Below are 26417 nucleotides of genomic sequence, written 5' to 3' on the forward strand. Positions count from 1 at the left end.
TACTTACGAGTAAAAGCTGTGAAAAATTTTTTTTTTATGATTTCTAGACTAATAGCCGATTTTTAAACTAAAAAACAAAATTACAATTATTTTTTTTTATGCCTATTTTAAAACATGCAATCACCAAATTGGGACAGAATACGTCTTTTATACCCCTCTGTACTCAGGAATTTTTTCAATTTTTTTGGTTTGGTGCAACGTCATGAAAAAAATTAAAAACCAATTTTTTGTTAATTATTTTACATTTCAACTGCTTAGAACACTACTTACAACCCAAATCTTGGTTCTCATCCATGTTAAATGTAATGAATAATAAATTTTCTTGGGAACTTGGACAGAATTGATCAGATTCAATTTATCAAAATTTGCAACGTTTCGTTGGTTTTATTTATTTTCCAACTTCATCAGGCAAGCTGTAACAGATGTGCATAAACTTTAAAATTAAGTTGCATAAAACAATAGATATGATACATGTAAGTTACAAATTCAGAAATGATAAACTAAACAAAATTACAAAATATTTACTTTTGAGGTTAAATCATCGTTAAAATCCTCTGGTCCATAACATCAAGTCAAAATATATGTTTAAATAAGACTAGACAGATATATACATTTTTTTTATAATAAAATTATAAATTCATTGTGCCAATAAATCAATTTAAATAAAATAAAATGGACAAATATAATGATGGGCAAATACACATGTCAAACGTAGTGACTCTTAAATCACAGACTGTACTGCTCTCACACAGTGTGATAGTACGTGTGGAGGTCGCATTATCTGTATTGTCAACATGACTCTGTTGTCCATGACTAGTACTGTTCGTATTATGCGCGAAAGTTCAACCTCTAAGTAAAATAAAAATAATTACTATGACTTCACTAAATCCTTAACATCATTTATCAGGTCACTGTAAATTGTACTGAGATTTTGCGTGTCGGATCTAAAATTGACACAATTCATCGCCTTAATAAAAATCATTGCTATGGGGAGTCCAGCAAGTCCTTCAATTGCCATCATTGCAGTAGATTATGTTGTTTCAATGGCGTTGACTCACCTTGACTTTGAAATTCCGATTATTAAGTCGTATGTTGATGATCTCTTCGCAGTGGTTCCAAAGGATAAAGTAGACAGCATCTTAGATGTGTTTAATAGTGTTGACAAGGACATCCAGTTTACCTTGGAAGTTGAGAATAACGGGAAGTTGCCTTTTTTGGACATACTAATAGAAAGATCAGAAGATGGTGATCTTATAACTTCTTGGTTCAAGAAACCGTACAGCTCAGGAAGAATTTTGAATTTTAATTCCAATCATCCATTGAGCCAGAAATTGGGGGTTGCAAAAGGGTTTTTGAACAGAGCCATGCGCTTGAGTCATGTGAACAAGACCAAGGAAAGTATTCGCATGGTTAGAAGATTACTGTCATCTAACAATTATCCAAACAAGGTCATCAACAAGTGTGAGAAAATTGTGTCTGAGAGGATTAGAAACAACATCAGGAGCAACAATGTCAACAGGAATTGGTCGTTTAGCAGATTTCCCTACATAAAAGGCTTGTCACCAAGACTGGGATCTTTATTCAGGCACACCAACTGCAAGTTGGTATTCTACAATGTATTCAAGGTTAAGGATCTATTTTCCCGGCTAAAAGACAAAATGGGGAAAGAAGATAGATCTGGCCTGGTATACAGGATTCCGTGCTCGTGTGGGAAATGGTACGTTGGACAGACCAGGCAAAAATTAAAAGCCAGAGTGAGACAACACAAACTTGACTGCAGACCTGAGAAGTCCACAAAAAACAACAAAACAGCATTAGCGGAACATCACTTTGTTGAAGATGGTCATAACTTTCAGTTCGAGGATGTGGAGATTTTAGATCTGGAGAAAAATTACATGAAGAGAAACCTAAGTGAAATGATTTTTATTAAGGCGATGAATTGTGTCAATTTTAGATCCGACACGCAAAATCTCAGTACAATTTACAGTGACCTGATAAATGATGTTAAGGATTTAGTGAAGTCATAGTAATTATTTTTATTTTACTTAGAGGTTGAACTTTCGCGCATAATACGAACAGTACTAGTCATGGACAACAGAGTCATGTTGACAATACAGATAATGCGACCTCCACACGTACTATCACACTGTGTGAGAGCAGTACAGTCTGTGATTTAAGAGTCACTACGTTTGACATGTGTATTTGCCCATCATTATATTTGTCCATTTTATTTTATTTAAATTGATTTATTGGCACAATGAATTTATAATTTTATTATAAAAAAAATGTATATATCTGTCTAGTCTTATTTAAACATATATTTTGACTTGATGTTATGGACCAGAGGATTTTAACGATGATTTAACCTCAAAAGTAAATATTTTGTAATTTTGTTTAGTTTATCATTTCTGAATTTGTAACTTACATGTATCATATCTATTGTTTTATGCAACTTAATTTTAAAGTTTATGCACATCTGTTACAGCTTGCCTGATGAAGTTGGAAAATAAATAAAACCAACGAAACGTTGCAAATTTTGATAAATTGAATCTGATCAATTCTGTCCAAGTTCCCAAGAAAATTTATTATTCACTACTTACAACTAATTATAAAATGTATTTATTCATAAAAGTATTCATCAAAAACGTAAGTGGTCATGAAAATATTTGTTAATATTTTCGTCAATCTTCATCACTGTCTTCATTAATAACTACACAGCGCCCGGTATTATTGAAAATGCGACTTAATTGCATATTTTACTGACAGGATCATACCAGCTTTCTCAAGCAGTGTCATACTTAGCTGAGATGATGGATGAAGATAATAATATAGGCCTTCAGTACGTAAGATCGGCTGAAAACATTCTTAGATTTCAAGTAAGATCTCGGCATATTAATGCAAAAACATATCGCTGCTTCATTGAGTATCATCGTGGCAAAAATGGAGTTGACGGAATTTCTCGATATTGCTGTGATTGTGCCAACGGTCGGCGTACAGTTGGTTGTTGTTCGCATGTAGCAGCTATTATTTATTACCTATCACATGCTAGATATTTATCGAGAATTGTAAGACCAGCAGAAATTTTGAGTCGCATTTTCAATAATACCGGGCGCTGTGTAGTTATTAATGAAGACAGTGATGAAGATTGACGAAAATATTAACAAATATTTTGATGACCACTTACGTTTTTGATGAATATTTTTATGAATAAATACATTTTATAATTAGTTGTAAGTAGTCTTCTAAGCAGTTGAAATATAAAATAATTAACAAAAAATTGGTTTTTAATTTTTTTCATGACGTTGCACCAAACCAAAAAAATTGAAAAAATTCCTGAGTACAGAGGGGTATAAAAGACGTATTCTGTCCAAATTTGGTGATTGCATGTTTTAAAATAGGCATAAAAAAAATAATTGTAATTTTGTTTTTTAGTTTAAAAATCGGCTATTAGTCTAGAAATCATGAAAAAAAATTTTTTTCACAGCTTTTACTCGTAAGTATTTAAAAAAAAATCAGCAAAAAAAAATTTCTAATTTTACTATTAAAAAAAAATAAATACTAAAAAATAGGTTTCTTTTCAATTACTCGGAAACCGTTTAAGATTAATAGCTGAAATTTTCACTGAATTATTTTCATTTGGGTCCAAATTGATCCCTGAAGTACCGACAAAAAATTCAGCGGGGGCCGATTCGACCTGCTTATCCGGCTATGCCCTTTCGGTAGGTAAAGAACAAGGTCTGACAATTTGTTCGAACGAGATTTCGGGCTCTACTGTGGGTCTGGGTTCCGAGGTTGCCCTTGCGCGCGGTTCCCCTGATAGTTTTCCGCACACCGGGTACATGTGGCTCGGGTGTATCCTGTCAACCCGCACGTGAAGCAAAATTTCGTGCGTGGAGCGGTGCACTGTCGCTGATGACGTTCGAGTTGCTGGCAATTGTAACATGCAAATCTAGGACGTGTGCGTGCAGTTATTTGTTCTGTAGTCGTTAGAAATGGATTGGAGTCGGCAGACGAAGCGGTAGAAGTTACAGGCGAGTTAACGTTACTCGGGTTTTCATTCTGGCGGTAGTCATTCCGGTTGCTGGTATGATTCCTCGGTGGTCGTTGATCATAACGTGTGTGAGGTCTAGGATCCAGGGCTTTTCTATTAACGTTCGAGTTTGATCGATTTTCTTGAATAGACGTTAGATACGCAGCATCAACGTTATCCTTTGGTTCATCCGCTAGATTTAGGTTGGCTAACGCGAATCGCGATTGACGGGAGTTAGCGCGTGTTCCGCGATAATTATGCTAGATCCGGTAGCAGTGAGTTTTCGGGAGTCGGTGGTGCTTGGTATTTATTACTTGCCGTAAAACTCATCTCCAATTGTCGGGCGGTATCCTATAAATCATCAAGATCTTCGAGATCTCTCCGTCTTATCAACACTTGAAAACGCGGTAGCAGGTTTCGATAGGCATTGTCCTTCTCTTCGTCGTGGGAGAATCCGGGACTTGGTCGATCAAAATCCGCACGCATATATGTGAGGTAATCGGCGACTGGCTCATTTTCGCCTTGCGTACGGTTACGGATCTCTTCACGCAATGTAAACTGTAAATTTGGATCACCGAACCTATAACGCCAAACGTGTTCGAAATCGGAGAAACTGTGCCATTGGGGTCGTTTGTTGCGGAACCAGTACAAAGCTACTCCAGAAAGAAAAAACAAGAGACTGTTAAGTATGTCATTATCGCGTAAATTAAATAAGGTTCTACCCTCCTCTATCCGCGTTAAGAAGGCTTCCGAATCTTCATTACGCGATCCTGCAAATTTTAAATTCCATTTTCGCATAACCTCGTATGCGGCGCGTGTATTTGGGGTGTTGTCATTGAAACGCGGCGGTTGAGCTGTCGGGAATGAGTCAAAAGGTTGTCGCGGCGTGTTATGATGGAACGGGGGAGCTTCGCGACGCGGTGTAAAGCTAGGCGGTATCGGGAAGTGTTCTCGCGCAGTGTTTACCATATGCGTCCGGTGTTCCAGAGGACCTCTGATATCGATAGCCGCAGCGCTGTTTTGGTTTGACGATAAATCATGCGTATTACCGGGAGAAGTATTATTTAACGACAGATTATTTTCCGTGCTTATTCCGAGTTCACGCGTCGATTGCGGGCTCTGTCTTTCGTCCGTCGGTATTTGTAAAGACGTTGTGCCGACTTCGGCATCAAGCGTCGTTTTATCGGGAGTAGCGGGATCGGTCATTTCTCCGCGAGAAATTCGGTAGAATCGGATTAAACGATCTCGTAAGGTCGGTAAAGTTCCTCCGCCGATAATGGACGCTGTCTTAGCTCGTAACGTAATTCCGCTGCAGTTAATAAATGTATCCACGAGTCCTTTACAGACGGCAACGAAGGCATGTATTGTTGTTTGCGATTCACAATACCGCTTGTAGCGAACACGATTGAGCGAGCGACATACACACGGCTGATCCTGGGTGTCAAAAAGCGGTCACGAGCAAGAAATACGGTCTCACTCGTGAGTTGTCAACAACTATAGCGGGCCAAAAAAAAACATTGTTATGGGCCGCGCGCTGCTCTCCGCGAACAATGCGTCGCGTCGGCTAGAAGTAATACTCGCGAGGGATTATTCCGTCGTCGTAATAATATCTGTAATCCGGGATGTTCAGTCCGCTGAATATTTAAGTATTTTGGGTCGATTGGTCATTCAATATCAACTGTTTTTCAAGTACTACTTGAATCTTTGTGTTAGTAACTGACTGAGTAAAAGCGGGAAGAGGTTTCTTTTGTTAATAATAATTTCTCTCTTTCCCTCTCTCTCTCAAGTTTTTAACTGAATTATTAACTGGAATTTTTCTCTAACTGGCCTTTTGTGGCCCCACGTTGGGCGCCAATTTGTAACGCTTAATTCTGTTACCCTCGGATGAGGACTCACCGTTGACACTCTGGCGCGATTCTCCACTTATTCAAAATATCAAACTATAACAAAATCAATTATGTTGGGCGCCAGACGCGTTAACGTCGATTTTCAAGCAATAATACGAATCAATAAAAATAACACAAAACCGTACAAAAAGAATAAATAGAGAACTCGTTGTATGGCTGGCTAGGCTCAGGTATGCACACGTACAACCCGGTAGAGTGGCGGTATTCAAGGCAGCTAACAGTAATTGCAGAATCAAAGAAAATAACGAAATAAAGAATAAACTCACGTCAAAAGGAAAATGAACAGGTCAATCGGTCATATATTGTCGAGAAGTTCACATGGTTATACACATGGTTATGTAACAAATATTTCATACTGCCGAAAATTATACAAAAATCTCATTCTGTACCTTAGTCGTGATCTAACGCGTCTCAATTCCAGAACCTGAATTCACTTCCAATTCCGTTGATGAAAAATTCTCGAAAAGTTTGTGAATAAAAAAATGACCTGCCAAATCTTGTGAATATCTATCATAAATAAATGATAAAAAATAAATAAATCTCGCTCAGCTAATTACTAAAATATTGAAAAAACAAACGAATTTGGCGAGATCGTCATGCGGTACCTTTATACTTGTAAGTTTCCAATAACGCCGAGTGCAGAAATTAACGAAAGTTTTGAAGAAATTTTACGAATCAATGTGAACGAATATGAAAAAAAGAAACAAGTAACACGTCCATACATATATGTATATCCGTTTCGCAGGGTGACCGCAAAAAGTGAATTCAATTAATAAAGCCCCTGCAGATGTCAAGTGGTGGGCATTAGTTCAACCAAATCTATGCATCCGTACGTGAGGGGGGTCTGAAAAATCCCGATCACAGTTGTATCGTTCGAAAAACCAAGGAGGGTGTCGTAAAGCACCCCTGGCAGTAAGTCTGTATCGCAGGGTATTTGGCGTAGCCGGTTACCCGGCCTTCCGCAGAGGGGTGAATTAATAGTGGACAAAGAACACGAGGAATATCGTAGCGCCTACGGCAGGCCTACACGAGCGCCTTCCCAAGCCCTTGGAAACCCCACCCCGTACCCTCTGGAATAGAAGCGATTCGACAGAAGTGTGTCCTCGAAGGGCGGCGTCAGTCCCTCACCCCTGTTAAAATGAGAAGGGGGAAAATAGCAGCGGACTAGACGTCTCCGAACCTTGGGGTTTATATCTTCCCTGCATAGAATCGAGTCCTCGGTATCGACGAAAGTTTGGAAAAGACGAGTAGTTAGTGAACAAGTGACTCGCGTCAAATCTAGTTGGACAGAATCGGCTCTTCGGTATCACCGAGAGTTTGGAAGAGCGCGATAGTTGGCGAGACATCGAATCGGTGCGATTCTTGTCGAGAGGCAACAAGATGGATGGAAACCCAAAAGTAGACCACATCTTCCGTCCGTGGGACGTAGAGTGTAAAACCGAGACGTCGCCGATCCAAGTGAACGTCAAGTGCGACCTGATAAATGGTAATCAAGTTCTCCCCTCGCCGTCAAGTTCCGTTTCCGTTTCCGGGAGAAGTTCCAGTGCCACCGTCGAGAGCAATAGTTCCCAAGGTCGAGAGAACGACAATCTTACGAAGCTGTCGAGCCTCGTCGATCGGGCGATTTCAAGCACATCGACAACCGATGGTTCCGTTGAAGCCAGCAGTGAAATCGTATGTTTGCCAAACAGTCGTTTCATCCACGATCACCCGTCAGCATCGTGCTCGGCTCTCGGTCCAGCACATCCGGCCAATTACCCCTTCGGGATCCTTCCCGTTTCCCAGTGGCAATGGACCCTGCCTTGACCACCAGAAACTCATCGCTTGGCAGGAACATATCGCGGCATGCAAGCGGTTGGAGTATCAAAGACATTTAGCTATCGAAGAGGCAGCGAGGGCGCTACAACATCACGAGACTCTTGTTAAACAGAGCAAGAAACTAAGGCCGATGAAGTTTCCTTGCCCCCACTGCAACGTCGCATTCAGTAACAACGGTCAACTCAAAGGACACATCCGGATCCACACCGGTGAGTTTCGAAACGCTTTTTTTCGATAGGTACCATAACGATCGGTCAACTTTTTTCCAAGACTCTTACTTTCGACAGTTACGTACTTACTTCTCGCTTACAACATACACTTGTCAGCTGTATTCTGAACATGCTGAACGAGCCTTATCCTTTTGTGAAGGGTTCGGTGGACCAGAAGAGTCAAAGTCACGAAAGACCCTTGAATCCCGATTTAAATCCTAAAGAAATAAACTTTCGGTTCACCCATCGAGAACCTTAGTTGGTCAGACCTCGAGTAATCATAGAATTGAAAACAAAATGCAGAATCTATTGGTAGTGTTCGTTGATATATAGATTGAACGATTCGATCGCTGAGGTTTTTATATCTCCGATCTTGATCGTTCATTTTTTTTTGAAAATAATTATTTCACTAAGACAATAAAATGACCAAAAAAAATTTTTCAAAAATATTCAACTTTTCTATTTGTTTATAATAAATTTTTAAACAATACACGTAAAAAAATTTTCAGCCAAGCTAATAAACGCAACATAATAATTTAAAAACAACCAAAATTCAAGATTTATGAAAAAAAAATTTTTTCATAACAGTAGTCGGATTTTTCCATTTTTGATAACTTTGAAAAATCATTATAAACAAATGAAAAAACTTTTCTAAACTCTTACCACTGAATCTTGTTTTTTATTTATATAAGAAGAGCTCACAAAAGAAAAAAAATTTAGAGACCCATTTTTTGAACTTTTACAAGTGATTTTATGAAAAGTCAAGTCCACGAAAAATGAGTTGATTAACAATGAAATAACTTAAACGAAAATCGAGTTAAAAATTTTTTTTTGGTAAGACTACATTCCTTCAAGTGTCTAGATAACACTATAATTTATCCAAATTTTTAAATTAATATTGAATGTTATAAAAAAATTGTTTCGTGTTGCATGCTTCGCTAGGCGGTGACGCCTCGGCACCGAAACGGCCGCACGGAGCCCTATTTTCAACGTTAAATTAAAATTATTTATAATAAAGCTAGAATTCCGTGAGCACGGACGTTTGAATCGGAAATTTCCTCCTCTTTTAGGATCTTTTTTCAAAATTCATTTATCTTTTATATTTTTGAAATTATAGCTATAAAACGGAGACTCCCTTTTTTTCTTTTCGTTGTTTGTTTATAACAATTGAAATTTTTAATGGCGGATTGATTAAGAAATACCGGTTTCATCATTTGAAATTCTGAATCCAATGCACCAATCGCCATATTTTTAATACCATTCTAACGATTTTTCGCAGTGAACTCACTTCTCGACCAGACTACTGTCTGAGGTGAGGGCAAAGACTCCTGAACCAAAAAGAAAAACCAACCATCAACGCTCGGATATACAAGCCTAAATTACCTGATTCGCCTTTTGTGTGATCTTTTACCATCCTTTTTTTATTTTATTAACGAACGCACACTATCATACGACACATAAAAATTGTAAATAATTAAATGACAATAAACTTTGCAATGTACTATCGCAGTGATAACAAAATTTGCGAATAACGCGTAATATTCCGTTACCGCAGCGCACGAACGCTGTCCAAGCCGCTCGCGCATCGAGCGTTTTTTTATAAGATCATTCATAGTTATAATATTTATAACCCGATCACACTGAAACTTTTGCAGTTACCTTCTCTAGTTCTCTGGTTCGCTTTACTCACAGCAACAATACGCGTTGCAACTTCCCTTCCTGACGTTTCACTTTTCGTGAGTAAGATCCCCGTTACAAACGTGCGTAAGAGCTTTGATTTGGAAAGCTTCGCTTCAAAAAGATCTTATGGACAGAGAAACGCGATCTTAGTTTATTCAGGTTTTGAATTGGAACGTTAATTTTTCTGTTTTTTTCTTCTTTTTCCGAGCCACCCTGTATTCAGCTTCAGCAGCTCGAGAATATTTATAAACCGCACTAAATTAGGGATTCGAATGCACAATTTCAATAAAATATCAAATGATCGATCAATCGATAAATTATTACCGATTCAATCGAGTCTTATTCCATAATTTTTTTCGACTCGATTAACCGATGCATCGATTATTTTTAGCTTAGTGGCCATCGCGATGCGGTATATAGGCTGGGAATTCGGGACCAAGATTTTGAATCCACTTCATTATTCGTGAGCGATGTATTTTTCTGTATTTCCAAGTACTGTATGTATACCTAAACACCTGGCAACTGTCGCACTAGCAAAGCGGATGTAGGGAAGGTCGCTCGCGTTGATTTTGATAAATCGTTGATTTGGCATAGGACTAATTTTACGAACTTTATTTTTTAGTAAACAACAATCAGCAAGGGATTTTGAATCCAGCGGGGATTCGGGTGGATCCCAACCAGCCATCACCTCCTGGCGTTGAGGCGCAACCTCAATATCCCGGAGGTGTCAATGTACAGCTGAGGCCCCCGGTCCAGCTACAGCAGCCGGGGGTGGCGTGAACGGTCAACCCTCCTACGCGCGGCCCCAGTGGTATGGATGGCGGCAGGAGCCTCATCAGCCCCTAACGCCGGTAAGTAATCTCGTGTTTTCGTACACAATTACGCGTGTGCTCATGCATTTTCTTCGCCTAGATCCCGGAACTGTAAGGCGAGCGACAGGGGCTGTTGATGGCGGCCGCTGTTCAGCCGCCACCGCCGCCACTCCAGTCGCCGACGATGCTGGTTCCGCCGCCCTCTCCTGCTGCCTCTTCGGCGGCGAGGCCTGCTCGCGCGGCTAGCCCGACGCTAGAGGTACGTCCCCAACTACACATTTTATTGTTTCTAATTTTTTTTTGCAGTTATTGAAAGAGTCTGTCTAAGAATTAAAAAGTGGTTTAATTGCGTAATTTTCAAAAACTATGCAGTAGCCGGTATAATGTCACGATGACCGTCAGTAGATATCTTCGGGAAGCATACCATATTTTTCTGACACATTTTTATTGCCCAAGGAGTTGGGATGTTATACCCTCGCCGTGTGTGACCGCTGTATACTCTCATTGCCGTGGCGAAACAGTTTTACTTTTCACTGTTTTCGTATTTTATAATTTCATATAGAATAGCTGCTCATCGGTCAAAAATGCTCGTGACATTGAATCACAATTATTTGGTTGTTGATAGGAACGGATCACGGAGGCCGTCCGGGTGGCGGTGGCAGCCGCTATGGCCACCGGCGGACCCGTTTCTCGAGGGGAAGGCGGCCGCCGAAACCGATACCGCCGCCGTCGAGGAGGTGGTAGGGGAAACCGCAGGGGCGGGAGTGGGGGGCGGAACCAGCCCACGTTTAATTTTTATCAAATTCAAATTTTCCGAATAAAATATAATTTTGTAAAATACTCTCCTCGATCTGGTCAGTACTATTCATTTCACAACTTTCCATAATCCTCCTATTTACGAATCACGTTGAAAAAAACCCTACCGTGCAGCCCGAGGGGGAAATAACTCGGTGAATTGCCATGTCGATAGGTTTGTAAATTCATTATAATGCACCTGAATCAATCAGAATTGATTGAATTAATACGAAATAAGTCAATTAATAAGCATTAACTGAACCACTAAAAGTTCTCACTGAAATAAAGAGAATCAACTGGAAAATAAATGAATTCTGGAAAATGAAGTCAAGCTGATTTGTATTAGTTTGGATTCATGCCTGAATTATCTGTTTACTGCGAAATAAAATTGAGGTATTACTACGGTAAGCTCTATGGTCTGTAATCCAGCTCGATTTTTTTTAAACTTTTAATTTGGATCACGATTAATCTCTTTACAAATTTTCAACACAATTGTTTCATGCATTTACTAGAGAATCAGGGTTGAAGTCAGCACTCGTAACACGTATTCCCTATACCGATAAAACAAAACGCGAATGTTTTTTTTATATTGTACTTTACCCGTCCGCATCAATCTGATGGAAAATAAATATCTGGAAGAGAAGAAATGCAGGTAATAATGTTCAAAATATTGGGAATTTTTCATTCATAGCACTTATTGATACACACGTAAAAAGTCCTATATTCATGACAGAATCTCTCGTGCGATGGTTGAGGGAATCAATTCTACTTATTGATAAATGTTTAATTTGTGTATTGTTTGGCAATTTCGCCAGACATCATAGATGTTACATAAGTTATTTCGTCATTCGAAAAATTGCTTCATGAAAGTTCCTCATTTGACAGAAATTCACGGAAAACTGTTATTGTTTCACATTCAATAAACTCAAGGGAGGATTATAATATATACGAGTGGTATTGAATTTCGAAAAAGGAGGGATAGTATTTGGAATCCGAAGAAGTTGATTCCTTCGAGAGTTCCAAATTTCCGTGAAATCTTATAGGATTGGAGTGAATCCGTAGAAAATTGTAACATCTTCGAATGATTTTTTATGGTTTTTCGTAGCAATTTTCAGTAGGGCGCATGATTGACCGTGCCGGACTTCGATGTACAGCAGTAACACATACCCTGACCTGTCGTAGGTCGTATACGATGCGGAAACCAACCCAAAACTCACTAGCGTATCCGTAGCGTATACCATCTACGAGAAGTCACGGTATGTAGTTTTATAACGATTTCTACCAAATGAGTAACTTTCAGGTAATTCGTCTAATGTAAAAAAAAAAAATTTGGTAGCATCATTCAGAACCAAGCGTAATTGACAAATGAAACGAAGCAAATTTTAGTATGCAATCCTTATTTGTTGAGAATTAAAAACAGAAAAAATTGGCAAGCAAATCTTTATCAGAGTTTTAACAAGGATCGGCCCTGTAAAATATTTGCCACGAATTTTGAACCATAGTATGTAGTAATTGTATGTATATACAGTGACATAGATTTTTGCGAAATGTATTTCTGGTATTGTTAAACACATTCACTTTTCGCGTATATATTAATCTTTAAAACAGGCTCGGACGATTGTCAACCGGCCCGCCCCCCCCTCCACCAAATTTGCTATAAATAAAGAAATAATGGTCTGTTCAAGAGCACAATTTTTTATCTCAACCCGAAATCCTCACGCTTATACTTGCGTGTTTCCTGCACTTTCGGTATTTATTTTACTGCCGCATCTAATCTTCCGGTCAATAATCTGTAAGTGTGACAATTTTGTGGACATCGATGCTACTATTAGATGAGGATATCCGGAGCGTATATGGGGCATTCTATGTCAATTATTCGTTATTTATATCTGCCTCTTCGACGAACAGGAATTAATGGATAGGTATTTTCGTTTTTGTTGATGATTTTCTGTCAAATCGATGAAAAAAGGCAAATTTAAGTGGTGTGTACTCGATGTAGAATACCCCAAAACCCTTCAATAAAATAAAAAAGAATAATTTTCTTTGCGGAACTACGACTCAAATCGAGAAAAGAAACAGTATGTTATTTTAATATCGGGTTTTGGAAAAGCGATGAGCATTTAAAAAAAAATTGTGCGATATTTTGATAAATTTATGGTGTTTGGATGGGTTGAGACAACCATATAAAATATTTCAGAAAGACTGCTTTCGGCAGGTACAAGAAAGTGTAAAATTTTCGATAGAATCGAAGTTGGTCGGGGCCACGGGTTGGTCGGTTTCGCATGGAATGCCTCGTTCACATACAGTCGGGCTACGTGCGATTACGAATAGTTACCGCGATTATGAATTGATGTTACCATTTCGAAACGATGCCTTATAATATGCACGAATTTTGAAATATAACGGTTATTCTGAGTGAGTTGTACATTTTTTCGTACCCACCTAAAAGCCTATGCTCTCGTCGGCACTGCAGATTGTTGCTTTAGCAGAAACATGGGACGTGGGCGTATTACCATGTCATTTTACCATCTGGTACCGCTTCGGTCGACTACAGCGCTTCTGGAGGTTCAACGTTGAACTAAATTACAGACTTCTCGTGCATCAGAACGGGCTCCTGTCACCTGAAAATCGCCCGCACAAATCTTGCCACATTTACGGAAAACTGACTGGTGCATTAGGTTTTCCCGGATTACGTGTGTGTTTTTGTACGTCGGTATCTCCCTGGCAAAAGTGAAAGAAATTATGATATCGTACAAGCGGTGAATATTCAACAAGTCGCTAGCTCGATCGGCCATGTTTGATGCGACGTGATTTTATTGAGTTCATCATTATTTTTATTAGACGTTATCAGTGATCTGTGATCGTGGTGACTGAGATACAGACGTAGAATTTTTTTCAAGCTATGTTTTGAAAATTTTCCCAGTCAGATTCGTACCCCCGTTTTATCAAGATTTGTGCGGGCGATTTCCCTACTTCTGACGTCACGAAATACATATAGGACATGCCAGGTCAGCGGCACCTTAAAAAACAAAATTTTTGAGCTATAATAGAAGATGGGCTTTTCAATAACTTCTGGTGAAAATAATTTGAAAACAAATTTTTTTACGGTAATATTGATTTATATAGAAGTTAGATTTTTGACTAAAATTGACTATGAAGCGATGGAAAAAAGATTGTTGGATCGTTTTAGTAGTGCAAAACCAATACCTAACACACAACAAATTCATTCTGCTGTACGAAATACCGATAACACAATTAGTTTCAAAAGATTTTCCTGATCATCAGAATCAACAACGCACAAAGTAATAAAATGATAGGTAATAAAATAACAAGACGGTCAATGTATTAAATTGAATAAAATGTAAGAATAATGTATCTTTAGACTATAAAAATAAGCTATGTGATCTGAGAAGGAAAATAAATCAAAATCACCGACAAAAAATTTGTTTTTAAATTATTTTCACGAGAAGTTATTGAAAGCCCATCTTTTATTATAGCTCAAAAATGTTGTTCTTTAACGCTGAATTTGGTATATTTTTTTGGATAAAATTAAAAGTGTCCCATTGAACGAAAATCCAATTTTTCGATCAAAAATGGCCAAAAAAGCATCAATAAATTTTTTTCAATTTTCGTATTTTTTTTCAGAACGAGCATCAGAAAACACTTCAAAATTTTTGTATTTAATGAGGTTATTTCAATTCTTGTCAGAAACATGAATTTTCTTCGTTAATTACTTCAGAAATCGACAACTCCGGAATGGGAAGAGATAAAGAGCTGAAAATTGCTGAGGACTTCTTTCTGTATGTATAAAAACATATTAAAAAATCACAACAATCCGAGAGGGTCACCGTCGCAACGTCGTTGAATTGATATGGAATGACCCAAATACATCTAACCACGAATTAGACATGGCCGTGTGGTACGTTGCTTGCGACTCAACAGGATGAAAAGCCGAAGAGAAAACCAAGTCGGTAAGGTACCGGTGCTTCGTAATTATTTGACAGTAAGATTCAATTCAGGTCCCCAGCAATAATGAGATTTTTATAAGCATACGCAAACTGATTAAATATAGCAGAAAATTCTTGTAGACGGAGGCCCTTAGGTCGTCTATAGATGGAAGCGAATAAAAGCAAATCTGACCGGTCTTGATTAATATCGACGACGAAGAACTCAGGAGAGTTCGTGACCTCACTGGGTGACGAAGCGGGAATAGAGAGAAAGAAAGAAGGGGCATAACCCTTTTCATAACGTCAGGAAAATTGACAAATAGAAACGATGTAAATACGGGGGTTCCCCGACCGCACACGTTTTATGTGAATATATTATATGTAGGGCGTCCCATAGGTTTTGACGATTTTTTTCAAGCATCCCCACCAAATCAATTTCAAGTAATTAAAAAATAATTGCCTAATTTTTTCGGATTTATATCTCAACTTCAACCCGTCCGGCGTGCCGAGAACAGCGTGGATTTCCACGTTTAAAATACACGTAATTTGGACACGCTAGCAGTATACATATACGAGTATTATATTATAACAGTAAATGTGTTCAAAAAAATTTGTAACTGCGAGGTTTTAGTGGTTACTTCGAGGATTACTGTTACTATCTGAGAAAAAATTCACATCATCATACCATACAATCACGACGAATTTACACTTCCTCTAAATGCAAAAACAGTCAGTTTCGAGGGTGCGCAAATCGTCGCGATTGCATCGTATGATGATATGAATTTTTTCTCAGATAGTTACGCTAATGACCACTATAACCTTACAGTTACAAAATTTTTTGTACAGCAGTACTTTTATAATAAAAAATATACTGAGAACAGGTCCGAAATATGTATACTTTAGAGGGGAAATCCACCGTGTTGACAGCACGAGTTAGAGTTGAGACAAAAATCTGAAAAAATTAGGCAATTGTTTTTTAATGATTTGAAATTGATATAGGGGGGGGGGGGGGGGGTACCTAAGAAAAGTCGTCCACACTTTAAATATGAACACAGTATAGCAAGAGACCGTTCCAGATAAACATCAGCCTCGAGCTGCAACCCAAGAAGAGAAAGAGAGACACAAAGCTATACATACTGACGTTTCTGGCCTGAGCTATGTTTGATCATATCGGAATTATTGAGAGAATGGTCGAAGCGACTCGGAACTTACTCCGAAACACCGCACGTCTTGGGGTCAGAAATCCGCTGCCGCTATCTTGTCGCCGCGCGCCGTACCCCTGGCACTGTCCAAGTACCGCACGCGCCCGCTAGGGGCGCGCGTCTCTCGCAACTCCAGCGACGCCGGCTAGGTATATACCCCACTGCACCAAGCGGCGGCTGGATGAGCTGTGGAAGGTCATTCCGCACACGGATCCGCGGGTTATTTCGGAACCACGATTATCGTAGAGAAATGAGTATCAACTTTGTGTGATACAACATTCATCATATCCGTCGAAGAGATTCTGACGTGTAATTTATGCAATATGTGTACACAGACATTCGGTCTGAATTATAGGTGCGGTAAGGTTGCCGCTATGTCGGAATGTTAAAACTCCACGAGCTCCCGTGGGTTTGTCTAATTTCACGTACGGTAACTGTACAGAATACGAAATAGCATCTCTTGGATAGTTTGCCGCCAACTAGCCGCTACTTACCCATGCAATTTTGAAATTTGTCGGAACCTGAATTTAAAAAATATCGATGGCAGTGCTGACTTCTCTCGATAACATCACAACTACGTGTGATTGTACTTCGAAGGATTTCAGTCTTGAGTACCCTTGAAACAGAACAGATTTTCTCTACAAGTGTAACGCCTTGTAGAATAGAGTGTACTTTGATTAAAGAGAAAGGAGAATCCGACAAGTTGATTCTGAGATGAAATATTAAAATGTCGGTGACTCGAATGTACCTGTTTATACGATTTGCATGATGTGTGAAATTACTCTCCGACACTTGTTTGCTTTCACTGCTCTTGGAGGGTTCTCCGTTTAATGTAATCCATAATTGGATGCCATAATATATATATATAGTTGGTACATATTTACTTACTACGTAAATTCCCACTTACTCTGACTACAGTCGAAGCTTACCTTTTACTGCATAACTCAAGCCGCGAACGACGCAATTCTACATACAATACTGACCACGAGTATATGAAAAAAATTAAAATTAGTAGCTCGTCACGCAAATTTCACATAATCAATCCACTACAATATTGAAGAAAACACGAAACTTTTTAACAAGCTTTGTAGAAAATTGAACACCGCGTGGGGATGGAAGTGGCTTTCAGGAATGATTTTTAAAGATATCGTTAGACAATTTGGATCATTTCTTCTCTTCAACGTCAAATGGGATGCAAACTTGAGAATTTGTGAACTCTGAATGACATATGTATTTATTTCATATTTTTTCACAAAACACTTACTCTAATTCGTACAAACATGAAATAATACAACAAACAACGAAAATAGAACAAATACAGAAAACGTATGATTTCAGAAAAAAGAACAAGTCGTCGGCTGGAAGAAGGAAGGTGTTGTTTTGGCTTCGCCGAGAAAAAGGTGTTTTGGTTTCGATTTGAACAAATTGCAATGATGTTTGATGAGCGATTTTTTTCATAATTTTCAGTTGGTTACCCGCGCGGAAAATAAGAATTATTACTCTAATTACATGAAAAACACTTCGGCTCGAAGTATTTGTCCCTTGTGGCGTAAAACTGTTTCGGTAAGAACATTTTTATTAACAATAGACGGTTTTCCGCGTCTTTTCACCGGATTCATCTTCAAAAAAAGTATCGGACACTAGTTAGAATAGAAATATTAACTGTTTTCGGAAAGACTAACAGGCGACTGAATGAAATAGCGTGTAGAATTAACAAATGCAAAGCGTACAAACCGACCGTGCGACGTGGGTGGCGCATTTATGAAATAACCAAAGTGCGCGCGAATTTTGAAGGAAGATGTTTAAACCGGAGTTGAATGCAATAAGTACGTTGGCAATGGCATAGATTAAAGGTTATTGCCGGATAAGAATAGTAATTTGGCACACGAAATCTTTTGGGCTAATTATGGTTTTATTACGTTGGTACAGTCAAAAAAAAGTGCTCGACACGAATGTTGTCCCCAAACCCCCCACTCCCCCCTTCTGTTGGCCTTACCACCCCAGAAAACCCAGTTTTTCGGCTGTTTCTTAACTTACCGCTAAGTCAACGAATCCTTATGAAAAAATACGGTGTACACAGAGAGTAAAATTCTTTCAACTTGATTTTTACAGATTTTTTTTCACTCCCTTCCCCTCAAAAAAAATTCCCAAATTTTTAACACATTTTTTTCTCGACAACTAAGGTAGAAGCAGATTTTGAATTTCTACTCCGAGTGTATTTTGACTCAAAAAACACTCATGTTTTTGAAATTTCACAAAGTGGTGGAACACACTGAAAATTACGAAATACTGTTATTTTCGTCAGTTTTGGCCGTTTCTACACTTTGTTTTGCTTTGAATGAGGAAAAACAAGTTTTTCAACAAGAAAATACATGGAACCAAATATTTTCTACCCAATATTGGGAAATCATCCACTCAGATACGCTACCTGACGGATCAAATATAAACTACTCTATGCAGGTCAAGCTTAAACTGCTGATCTCAAATATAATATGTGAGAAATGTAGTTTAAAAGTGTTAAACTTTTTCTTAAATATTAAGTAATCAATCATTATCTATAAGCTTAGTTATTACTTAAAAACATCTTAAATTTCAATATTTGATCAAAAAATTTAATCATGGAGTTTCCACCACGAGAAAATAAAAATAAAACTGTCTGCTGCGTGTATGGGTGTAATAGCAAGTCTAGTAAGAACAATACAGTTCGATTTTACGCTTTTCCTTCGGCAAATTCTAGTTTTGTAGTAATCAAAAATAAATTTGGTGAAGATGAAGTAATTGATCGTCGATTAGCTTGGATAAAAGCATTGAAAATTGGGAATAAGGTTACACAGTCAAAAAAAGTGTGTTCATTACATTTCACCAAAAATGACTTCATACCAACATGTAAGTAATTACCTATAGAATTTCATTTCATAATTATTTGTTTATCATCAATATGAAATGAAATTTTTTGTAGTGTAATATTTGTCAGAAAAAATAAAAAACAATAAACATTAAATTTTATTTTTCATTGCAGCCAATGTCAATCCTCTTCGTTCTCATTTGAAAAAAACAAGCGTTCCGTCATGCAACCTTCCTCAAACATCATTAACATCATTTGATAAACCAAATGCGAGTCAAATCCAAAGCAGAAACGAAAGACAACGTCAAAGATCATTGAAGAAAAAATCATCTATTATCACTGATACGTTTGAAGGTATTTCCACAGCTACTCGAGATGACCCCTTAGACCAGACACAAGGTAATCCGTGTAATGTAGATCCGTGTAGTGGAGATCAATCTAATGTTGAAGTAACGACTGAAGACTTGCTGCTGTTGTCTAACACGGTATCTGTTGATAACGTGACAAGATCCGAAAATAGTTTGCCTATTATACATCGTGATGTTGCGATTCAAGTCGAGAGTGATTATCTGACTCCCAAATTATCGAGTAAAGTAAAAACTGATAAACAGCTTAGTACGTTAACTGGATTATCTAATTTTCAAATTTTATTTACTATCGAGAAGTTAATCATTAAAGCACAATCACTGCGTCGTATCTCAATCGCTTGTATTACATTTAATTTACGAGAGTTAATTATAATGACTTTTATGAAATTGAAGCAAAACATGTCATATGCAACTCTACCAATTTTCTTTGAAGTATCCAGTCAAGCTTGCAAAGAATTGATTTGGAAAATGATCGACATTTTATACGTTGTTTTAAAACCCAGTATTCGATGGCCTAGCAAACAAAATATTTTAAAGAATATTCCTTTGTGCTTCAAAGATTTTGAACAAGTTCGAGTAGTTGTTGACTGTACTGAAATTAAAATTCAGAAACCTTCCAAACTGTGCTGTCAACTACAAGCCTACTCTTACTATAAATCTACATATACGATTAAGTTTATGACTGGTGTTACACCAGCAGGTTTTTTTTCTTCAGTTAGCTTTATTAGTTCCATACAAATCGGTGGGTCTTCATTTTTTTTTTTATGTTTTTTACCTGGAGCCTCCAAATTTTTCTGTAGCTTTAATTGAAAACAGTCGTGTTCTTCCAATGGTTTAGGTTCATACTTTTCAAGCGCATCCTTTTGCGGAGCACTCCACGTGCATTTCTTGTCAGTGCAAGTGATAAGCTGCAATTTTTCAACAGCATTTCTAAAAAAATTGAGATATAATATTAACAGTAGAGTCATTTTATAGAATTAAATTTTACTATGCTTGTTAAATTTATTTATAAGCAAAAAACTAACCTGTTGCAGTAGAGAAGTGTAGCTACTACATGCTTACAGCTTTCACTTAGACCAGCCTTGCACGAACATGACATTCCCATTATTTTCCCATTTTGCGATATTGCACCCACAATTTCATGCGGTGGATCTTTTAAACGAGAAGTTTGGAGACAGAATGCAATTATTTTATACACATTATCACAACTAGTATCTGATTGCTGTAGGCCACATTTCATTAGATGTCCCGCATCAAGTATATCTTCACCACCAATAAAATTTTTATGACTAGGCTGAGTATTTGCAAACTCACAAATTTCTTGTATTGAAATTTTCATATTTTATTGAATTTTTTTTGAAAATTCGAGTTTATTAACTGTAAATAAATACACGCTTTCACATAAGAACACGACAGCTGATTTAAAAATGCGTTTTAGAATCGTTACTGCTTCTGCCGTAAGGAGAAGCCACGCCTAGGTAGTCTACGGTTAAAGCACAGAATCTTACAAATGATGAAGAAATTGAGAAATATCATGAGAAACGAAAGAACAAGAGAGAGAAGTCAATCAGATGATATCTAACAAGGAAAGTCATTCCGCTGACATCTTTCGATTTTGATGAAATTCATATGTTATTCTACATCAAAATCTAAGAGACACGTATTTTTTTTTATCGGCGGAAAAACGTTTCTAGGGGGTGAAATGTTGCTTTGGAGTTGAGACCTCCGAGGGGTACTTTTCAGGTTTCACCTATTTTCACTTGAGATAATCGAATGCACCCAGATGGATCATTACCTTAATGATAAACGCTGGAAAATGCGACTGGTTTTACATCGGGGGGTTGCATGGGAAAAAAGTTATAGCCGTTAAAATTCATAAAATCGTATTATAACAAAACTATTTCACCTATCTCGATGGATTCAATTACACTTTAAAGAGCGAAAAAAATAATACATATAGGTTTTTGCGTTTTTCTCGCAAATCAAGTTAAGCGGGTGAACCACCCCTACGTATGTTTACATTTAATCTTTATAAAACGGCAGTAATTCTTTTTTTTTTTATTCCTTCTCCTAGTGATATGTTTTTTTTTTTTAATTTATGACAACCGTATCACGTATATAGCATTGAATGAACGGTTTTATCTAGGAGCCAACTTATTTACAGATCGATCTTTGGTCGAAAAATTATTTATATCTGACCTATCAATAATTCTGACTGATTTATATTTGGCAATGGGATACCATGAGCATACGATAAGCACTTACATATATTGGTTTCGGTAGATAAGACCAAGTTTTAGGATGACGCACACAAAAACTGCGAAGTAAATGAATAAAAGAGAGCGTACAATATGCTTGTTTCTTTTATTGATAATATATCAACCGTTTAACAAAATAATAACTATAGCAATGAATAGAAGCGAGTATATAATCATATGCTCTATTAGCCGTTGTAAGTACTGCAGTAATGATATAGTTATTGAAAAAGTGTTTAAAACGTAACGGCTTTTTACACCAGGAACAGCGAACAGTAGCAACATTTTCACATCCTGGAACTTCACAGTGTGAGTTGCAGGAATCTCCGAATGCAAAGTGTACAGGATTTTCAAAATTCGCTGGTTTTTCTTCTATGTAACTATTTTTGTACCAAGAATATTTGAAAAGATCGATATAACGTGGTGACGACAGTTGGTTATGAACAAGTGACTGAAGCTTTATGTTATTGTTTCTCAAATGCAAATCAATATCATAATTCATCAAAAGACATTTATCAGAAAAATGTCTAACAAAATTTTTCCACACTCGGAATCCAAAAACATCGAGGGGCTGGATTTTTCCGGTAGTTCCTTTAGGTATAATCATTACTTGGACATCTCTGTTTGAAGGTTTCACATCAAGTACAGCTTTGGGACAGTGTCCAGTCCAAGAATCAATCAGTAATAAAGATTCTGAACCGACTTTCGGGAAAAATACATGCTGCAATCAAATTATAAAATGATCTGAAAATAGAAAAACCTATTATTTTTTCATTCGAAAAAATGTCTGTACAAAAATAGTGGGTGTAATTTATACCTGAAGTAAGCTTCCCAGACTTGGATACTTCTGTGTACAGATTATCTGGTCTGAAAAGCGTTTTCTCCACTATCGGACCAGTCTTGCCAGTTGGTTCTTTTGAAACCAAAAATAGAGGAGATAGCAGCTTGCCGTCAGCTGATATAGTCGGCTGAATAGTGTAACTGTGGCTGGTAGAAGAGACTGATTGTACAAGACATTGTACTTGCTTTGCTCCTTCGACTGCTAAGTTCTTCCGGAATGCATTTCTAGTTGGAAGCCACTCTGATCTGCGTTGAATGTATTTGACAATCCGTACGTTTTAATATTTTGCTTTACGTCATAGACAAATTTTTGAATTTGTTGTTCCAAGACTTTTCCATCTTACATTGTTTTGGATGTAATAAATTTATTAATTTTTCTCGATACGATACGATGAGCTGCTTTGAATGAGTTCATCCACGTACGAGACACTTTGAAACGAAAATCAGTATGCCCTATCTCTTTTTGAGCATTTAAAGCCCATTTTTTCAAATCAGAATCGTGCACTATGTGCGTAACCACAAATTCGTGGTAATATTTCTTTGTATGTCGCCCCGTTGTTCAAATTGTGGGCCCACCGGTGCAACTTCCGTATAGATCGCACGTTCTTGAACTTTTGTTCAACACTGCCCAAACCCAAATTCCCTTTCTTCCCGCTGCGCCAATACTCAACGGCCCTTAATTTGTACTCGCAAGATAAGTCTTCGTTATCACGAGATCATGTATCAGGCGAAAGTACTGGTTTGTACAGGGCGTTTGCCCATTCTTCATCTTCAACAATTTCCATTTGCTAATCCTTGTACGGTTCTTCAGAATGTAAAGAATTTTCTTCTACCATTTCGAAACCACTGTATTCGTTCATTGCACTCAAGAAAATATTTTCAAAGTTTTCTTTCAACTGTATTTCATCGTTATTTACTGGCGAATCCGGTAAGCGCATAACTACAAAAGTTGCGAGAAGCATTCTAATAACGTTCAAAGGATTAATCTTCACTTTGATTAATATTTGCAATTTCATTTTAAATAGTCTCGAATTGTAAGTGACTTCTTTCGTCGTGTAGAGAAATTATAGCGGGCTGTGGTGATTATATTCCGCGATCGCAGTTTTATCACTGCTTCTACGTCGTATTTCAAATCTGATTATGGGAGCGAGTCACAGACTAAACAGAGGTGACTCCCAGATAACACCTTCAAGTAAGGGGGCCGGGGGGGGGGCATTACAACAACTATGAAAATATGTCAGTATTCACTAAATTTTTGTGAAAAATATAAGGAATAGATATTTTTCGAAATTCGTCTTGTGGTATATTCAATATTAACTAATAAAAAAAATTGTTATCCGTAAAAGTTATCCAATCTGTCATTTTTGGCGGCAAAAATAAAGGAGCGAATTCTTTTAAACTGTGAATGTGATTCGTATGAATACCGTAAAAAGTTACAAAAAATGAAAAATTGATAAAGTTGTAGAATTTTCAGCAGAAAAATTTGATTTTTTCCAATTTTTCTTGCTCAATTAGGTGAAATCCATTGTTTATATGAATTTTAAAAAAACGTTTTAAGTATAACTAGAAGAGTCTCAAATTGCCTTTGAAGAAAAAACAAACCATTTAGATTGGATGCATACTTTTGGTCATATCACTTTCACCAATTATGAAAATGTAATTTCGAGAAAAATCTGTGCATCGTTTAATACGTAGATGTTGAGAATTTACAGATATACGTATCACTGAGAGACGAAACAAGGAAACAAAGGATTACTGCCGTTTTATTGAGATTAAATGTAAACATACGTAGGGGTAGTTCACCCCCTCAACTTAATTTGCGAGAAAAACGCAAAAACCCATATGTATTATTTTTTTTCGCTTTTCAAAGTGCAATTGAATCCATCGAGATAGGTGCAATAATTTTTTTGTTATAACGATTTTATGGATTTCAACCCCTATAACTTTTTTCCTCCCGATATGAAACCAGTTGCATTTTTCAGAGTTTATCATTAAGGTAATTATCCATTCGGGTGCATTCGATTATCTCAATTGAAAATAGGTGAAACCTGAAAAGTACCCCTCGAAGGTCTCAACTTCAAAGGATAATTTCACCGTTTGCACATTGCTTGTCTTACGGGTTTCTCATCGGAAGCAAGGATTCAAAAAGGGTAAAAACAACATCTACACACTACAGTCTCCTTATACATCGCGCATGCAGAGAAGAAACTCTTACTCATACTTAAACCGGGCACAGGAAAACAAATTCGAACTCACTGGCGATAAGAGAAATTAACGACAACAGAGTCAGGGCGGCTAGGTGGTCTAGTGGAGTATGGCTCCGGTCAAGCATCTCTAGATACCAGGTTCGATTCCTGGCTCCGTCGTTAATTTTTCGAATTCACCAGTTTTTCAAATTTACATTCTTTCAACAAAATTCTCTCGTAGATTAATGATTTGCACATCCGCATCTCATTTATTAGACGGCATTGCTTGTCTTACGGGCTTCTCATCGGAAGCAAGGATTCAAAAAGGGTAAAAACAACATCTACACACTACAGTCTCCTTATACATCGCGCATGCAGAGAAGAAACTCTTACTCATATTCGATAATTTCACCCCCTAAAAACGTTTTCCCGCCGATAAAACAAAAATACGCGTCTCTCAGATTTTGATGTAGAATACCATATATAAATTTCATCAATATCGAAGGATGTCAGCGGAAAAACTTTCCTTGTAAGTTAGATCAGAGGTTCAGAAATTCAATTTAGGAAAACACGATACTCGATACAGAATTCAGGATTCGAAAATTATAATAACGAAGACAAATTGATAAGTAGTGTCTAGCTTGGAATATATGCGGATAGATATGAGATGAATAATGGTAAGATACAGGGAAGATACAAATATTCTTAACGTATTAAGAAAAGAGATTATACGAAAGGCACGATAATGCGATATATTACTAGCGAGAAGAACTACGGGCAAATTACGTGCCAGCGATAATTAAGAGCGAGTGTTGACCAGAAAAATGTAACTCGGTACAGCGCAATACTTCAGGTACCGAGAACGACGTGTTACACCGCGTAGCGATGGAAGATCGCGCACGCGATTTATAAACCATATTAATTATTCATTAGTGATCGACGGCAAGGCACATTGATCGAATCAGACAGAAAGATACAGACAATGTAATCGAAACTGCGATAAAGGAGAGAGATAAGATGCTAAGAATAAGACAACTGAGATAATATGTTGTAATTTTCGGAGAAGTTGCGCAAAAATACAGGTTCACGAGCTTGACTGGATTCCAATTACAGTGAGGAAAGAAAATGCTTTGAAAATGCTTCGACAATGTTGTAATGATACATGAATAAAGAAGTACGTGCTTTCCATTTTACGTCTCGAATAAGAATATAGGTTGATACAGCAACCTTAGTCATTTGTTAACATTACTAGTATATCATTACAAAGAGGAGTTAAACGGGTGATTTTACCCTTTTATAACAATATATATATTGTAACGCTAAATTCTGTTACCCTCAGATGAGGACTCACCGTTGACATTTTGGCGCGATTCTCCGCTTATTCGGACCATCAAACTATAACAAAATCAATTATGTTAGGTGCCAGACGCGTTAGCGTCGATTTTCAAGCAAAAATATGAATCAATAAAATCGACACGAAACCGTACGAAAAATAATTAGAGAATCGGTTGTATGGCTAGCTA

General features: G+C 37.5%; 1 long non-coding RNA gene across 1 annotated transcript; it reads left to right on the forward strand.

The window, feature by feature from the left end:
* The first annotated feature begins 7680 nt into the window (after window positions 1-7680).
* Window positions 7681-11154, forward strand: LOC124293485. Its single transcript, XR_006903346.1, has 4 exons — window positions 7681-7964; window positions 10267-10495; window positions 10557-10715; window positions 11082-11154. It is a non-coding gene; the product is annotated as an uncharacterized LOC124293485 (long non-coding RNA).
* The last annotated feature ends 15263 nt before the right edge of the window (window positions 11155-26417 follow it).

The sequence above is a fragment of the Neodiprion lecontei genome, chromosome 3, assembly GCF_021901455.1.
Source record: "Neodiprion lecontei isolate iyNeoLeco1 chromosome 3, iyNeoLeco1.1, whole genome shotgun sequence".
NCBI classification, from domain to species: Eukaryota; Metazoa; Arthropoda; class Insecta; order Hymenoptera; family Diprionidae; genus Neodiprion; species Neodiprion lecontei.